Consider the following 5,555-nt stretch of genomic DNA (forward strand, 5'->3'; position numbering starts at 1 on the left):
ATGCTGTACTCACACTAATAAATGCAATAAATAAGTTGGATATTTATCCATAGAAAGGTTGAGTCCTGTACGGGAAGATTTGGCATTGTTGGGTAAGGTCATAACATCCCCACCCGCCTATACAGTGGTTGCCTTTGCAGTAACCCACGTTTGTGAGTATAAACTCTAATACACTTTCCTATTACCAATTCCTTATTGAACGTACTACACTATTTTGGGCTCTCTGTGGTTTTTTTTTTCTCCTTTTGCAAGTATAAAACTGAGACTACAGAGAAGGGGCTGTAAACTGGCAGCATGCCCATATCTAGAAAAATATAACGTATATACAGTATTGAGAATAAAGAAAATGAATGTGTGTAAATCTGTAGTAAAATGTTGGTTTTAAACTCACCAATATTGTAAACATCAATAAATCAAGCAAGGCTGGTTCAGCTGCTCATTATGGTATGTTGAGAACAGAATTAAAAAAAAGCTATATTTCGCAATATGCAGTGCAATGCCATGCATTTGATTTAAAGTGCAACTCGATGCAGAAAAGGGCTCACACAGCTTTCAATGAGTCCAAGGTGGCACTACCACATTAATCATAATACGGCAATGTACATGTGTGAGCTATCAGTGACAAGGGGAAGCTATCGAATTAAATATGTTGTCACACACAACCTTGCCTGTTTTGAGCTTGTGCAAGATCAGCCATGTCTCTGAATGGGCATGCAAACCATCAGAAACTGTGGGCCTGTGTGGCTTGCTTCCTCTAAGCATATATATTAAAACACGGCACCATTCTGTTTGTGTGGCTGTGCACTCTGTGGAGCTTTAGAGGTCTAAATAATGACTGACAATTCAGAGGTGGATGTCCCTGGGAAAAAAAAAAAAAAAAAAAAGAATAGGTCAAGGAGAGTTAGACAATAGTGGAGTAGATGGAGATGGTAGGGGAGGCAAAGACAGGTGGATTTCCCTGAACTTGTGGTGGCACCATAAAAATCACTGGGCATACCCCCTTCTAGCTTGCTACCCAGCCTTCACTGGATTCACTTAGGGTCATGTAAAGAATAGGCACTGATATCACAAATACATGGTCAGGTGCTTCCTGCGACTAACTGCAGTAACAAGGACATTCTTGGTTACATGGTCATACAGGGCAGCCTCTTGTTGTAATTCGTAATATGCTATAGTATGTAAGATGTGCCAGAGCTGATTAAGGAAGTAAAGTAATACATCGCTGTCCCATACAACCGCCTGCTTATTGCTACCGTCCCTTACTTTTTGGTCTCCCCACATTACTCTCAAGTGTTGATGCGTTGTTAATAAAGCACCGTCAACAAACGTTGTGGACCTTCATTGTTTTAACCAGAAACAATATCTTCTGACAAGTGAAACACAGAATACATGAGAGAGACAGCCTTTATAACTGAATATTCTGTGTAACTACAAATGTATAACCATTTTCCAGAGACTCTTTATATATGATATACTAAAGAGGAACTATAACGAAAATGCTAAAACTTATAACATGCAAATAAGAATTACGTTTCTTCCTGAGTAAAATGAGCCATAAATTACTTTTCTCCTATGTTGCTGTCACTTACAGTATTTAGTAGAAATCTGACAGTACCGACAGATTTTGGACTAGCCCATCTTCTCATGGGGTGGGGGTTATCGGTTTTCTTTATTTTTAAAAGCACTTAGTGAATGGCAGTTGCTCCGTCCAACTGCCAAAATAGTGTGCAACGAGCAGGAAGCCTGGCCAGCATCTTTGTATTCATTTTTAGAGAATGTCTTTATAAAGAATAAAGGCCATGCTGAGAATCCCCCATGAAGAGATGGACTAGCCCAAAACTGTTGGTAATGTCACATTTCTAATACCTACTGTAAGTGACAGCAACATAGGAGAAAAGCAATTTATGGCTCATTTTACTGAGGGAGAAATGTACTTCTTATTAGTATGTGTTTTACATTTTAAGATTTTCGCAACAGGTCCTCTTTAAGGAGAAGTTCTTTCCTTTTCTCCTGCCCTTTTCTAAAAGTAGTAATTGTTAAACCTCGCTTGTGATACCCTCTTCAGTTTTTGACCAACCATGCCGTATCTCATTGGAAGTACTTCAGCAGACCTAGAAATCGTATCGCTCCCTAAATTTCAGAGATGTGTTAAATTAGGTCCAGTTAAATAAAAGCAGATCAATCATGGGGCCATATGCAATTTACCAATTAAGTTTTCTCCTAGGAGATCATTTTTCATCTTCTGTTTAAAATAACTTTTCAGCACTCTGCAACTGAAAATATATTAAAAAGTAGGTGAAAAAGTGCTGTCAAAATTATTCGGAGTATTTTCTTGCTTGCTGGTGGCCTAAAGGGTATTTTATTGCTAAGGGGTACTTTTGGTGCTGATGGTTCTTACATGGGCTCAGGTTATCGGATTTGGCATTACAAATTCTGGTGCTTCGGCTATGGAATGCAATTTTCATTATTTGAACACTACTCTTCAAAAGATCACCTAATTGTGGCTGATGCCATTATTGGCAAATCTCTTTTCAAAAGCCTACAAAAAGGCTCTTTCCAAAAGCTACCATACACCCCCTTCATGGTTTCTAACCACAAACTGCCCTCTTAATGTTATTGTCTGCCTAATGCCTAACCCAGCCTTTCCTGCTAACATTAGCCCCTTTCTGACACCTCACCCTAACCTGCCTTCAATATTAACCATTTTCTGATACTATCCCTAACCTACCTTTCCTGACAAATGATGTTAAACCCATTTTCAGAAAATATAGTAACATTTAAATACATGTAAACACATACAGGGTAGGGGCACTGGCGAGTGTTGGTGTAAGTGACTTCAGGTGGTGTTGTGGGAGCAGGTGGGGAGGTGCTATATACAACAGCCAGGAGGAGGGTGGTGGTTGACTACGGCTGTCACACAGGGTTCGAGGCTTGCTGTACTAAAGACAAGCAAGCCCCGGTAAAGCAATGTTTCAAAGTGATGATGGGACTCCCTGTTGGTCCGTTAACAGACCAATGGGAAACCATTGTTACATTACGACACCCTTACATGGGTGTTAATTTGGGCCACTAATCGTCTCTCACTTTGGTGACCTTAACTACACTTTTTGAGTACAGTGACCTAGCTGTTTCAAGACCTATACATCCGCAAGTTTGAGCAGACACATCTCACTCAAAGCCTTGGTTGCTATTCCGCAACCCGGGTTTGTGAGTACCGCTTTTATTGGACGTATTTATACCATTTGCACCATAAGCAGCTCCTGTACTCTCCCCTCCCCCCCCCCCCCTCCTTCTGGAAGACCCCAGGTTTCATAAACCTATTCATAAACGGTGTTATTTTACTCAGGGCTGTGGAGTCTGAGTCGGAGCAATTTTGGGTGCCTGGAGTCGGAGCCTGGAAAAAATGCAAAAAATGCACCGACTCCGACTCCTAATGAATTTGCAACTGTAATTAAAATAGAAAATATGATAAAATGTTCTATTTCTCAGATAATAGTAATTAAAAATAATGTATATATACAGTATATATACAGTAATAGCTGTGCTTAGTCCACAAAAATGAAATAAACCAATCAAAATTAGTTACTTGTGCTACTTCAATAAAGCAGTCCCCATATTTTTAAGGTCAGATATACATATCTGATTGTGACTGTATATATGATGTGTACACAGGAATCTCATATATACTAAATAACATCTATGCTTTAAGAATAAAGCCTGATGTGTAGCCATGTCACTAATAGAGATGGTCAATGAGATGGAAATAATTCTGCATTGATGCTGATTTATGCAAATGTATGCACTCTCTTTGCTCATGAAATCAAATTTGATATGTTGTTAAAATTTGGTTTAGGGACTACGAATTAAAGGGTACCTGAGACGGATGAAAAGTAAAGTTTTATATATACCTGGGGCTTCCTCCAGCCCCCTTTCAGGCCAATCAGTCCCTCGCTGTCCTCCACTACCTGGATCTTCTGCTATGAGTCCTGGTAATTCAGCCAGTCAGCGCAGTCCGGCCGCATGCCGCTTCCACAGCCAGGAGCGTTCTGCACCTGTGCAATAGTGCTGCACAGGTGTAGTATGCTCCTGGCGGCGGAGTGTGTGCATGCGCACTACGCCCGACTGTCTCAAATACCTGGACTCATAGCAGAAGATCCAGGTGGCGGAGGAGGACAGCGAGGGACTGATTAGCCTGAAGGGGGGCTGGGGGAAGCCCCAGGTATGTATAAAACTTTAATTTCATCTGTCTCAGGTTTACTTTGTTACACAGTAGTACTATACTCTTCATATGCACTCTCCAGAGGTGTTGTCTATCACCCATAAACCTAGTTCAGACTGTACATAAAGAATGTGTAATAGAGGAAGAATCTCCTCATCCCCCTGCAGAGTACCTGCACATCATTCTTACATGTACCCACACTTACATTGCCTAGGGCCTGATAGATGTTCTTTGTTGCGGTTTTTACCTCTTACAAGTACTCTTACCAACACTGGCGTACCAATAGGGGATGCGACCCCTGCCGTCGCGGGGGGGCCCGGGGTCCTTCTAGGGCCCACTCAGGGACTTTTGGGGGCAGGAGGGGTCGCAGCATAAGAGGAGAGTGTGGCAGATCGGTGGGAAGGGGGAAATTCCCCCCCCCCCCCCTCCCTCACCTCGGGCTCTCCTCTCAGCGCTCCCCCTCCTGAAATCATTGGTGGTAGCGGTGGAGTTATGGTGGCAATCATTGGTGGAGTTATGTTTTTCCCACAAATTTCACTGAATAGTTGATAGACTAGATTCCAAATTTTTATAACTTTGGGACAGGACCACCATATGTGGTAAAGGGATCCCTCCGCCTGACAATCCCTGAAACAGTTTCTAGCGTGTTTATTTGAGTACTGGCTGAGTTTTGTAGGTGTGAGGCAAGTTCTGTATAAAACCTTTAAAGGGAAGGTTCAGGGTGAGTGAAAAAAAAAATCCACTTACCTGGGTCTTCCTCCAGCCCGTGGCAGGCAGGATGTGCCCTCGGCGCCGCTCCGCAGGCTCCCGGTGGTCTCCGGTAGCAGACCCGACCTGGCCAGGCCGGCTGCCAGGTCGGGCTTCTTCTGCGCTCCATTCTGCGTTTCACGCGGGCGCGCTGACGTCATCGGACGTCCTCCGGGCTTTACTGCGCAGGCTCAGTAGTTCTGAGCCTGCGCAGTACAGCCCGGAGGACGTCCGATGACGTCAGCGCACCCGCGTGAAACGCAGATTGGAGCGCAGAAGGAGCCCGACCTGGCAGCCGGCCTGGCCAGGCCAGGTCGGCCACCGGGAGCGGCGCTGAGGGCACATCCGGCCTGCCACGGGCTGGAGGAAGCCCCAGGTAAGTGGATTTTGATTTTTTTTTCACTCACCCTGAACCTTCCCTTTAATGAAGTATCGACAAGGGAGGTGTTGCTGGAGCATTAAGTGGAGTTTCTCCAAACTGAAGAAACTGAAGTCCAAACCTCAGAAGGAATGCTACATACCTATAAAATGTTTTAAACCTCTGTAGTGCATAATAATTTGGAACAGTGTATTTTATTTATTTATTTTT

This window comes from Hyperolius riggenbachi, chromosome 3 (assembly GCF_040937935.1).
Source record: "Hyperolius riggenbachi isolate aHypRig1 chromosome 3, aHypRig1.pri, whole genome shotgun sequence".
Classification (NCBI taxonomy): Eukaryota; Metazoa; Chordata; class Amphibia; order Anura; family Hyperoliidae; genus Hyperolius; species Hyperolius riggenbachi.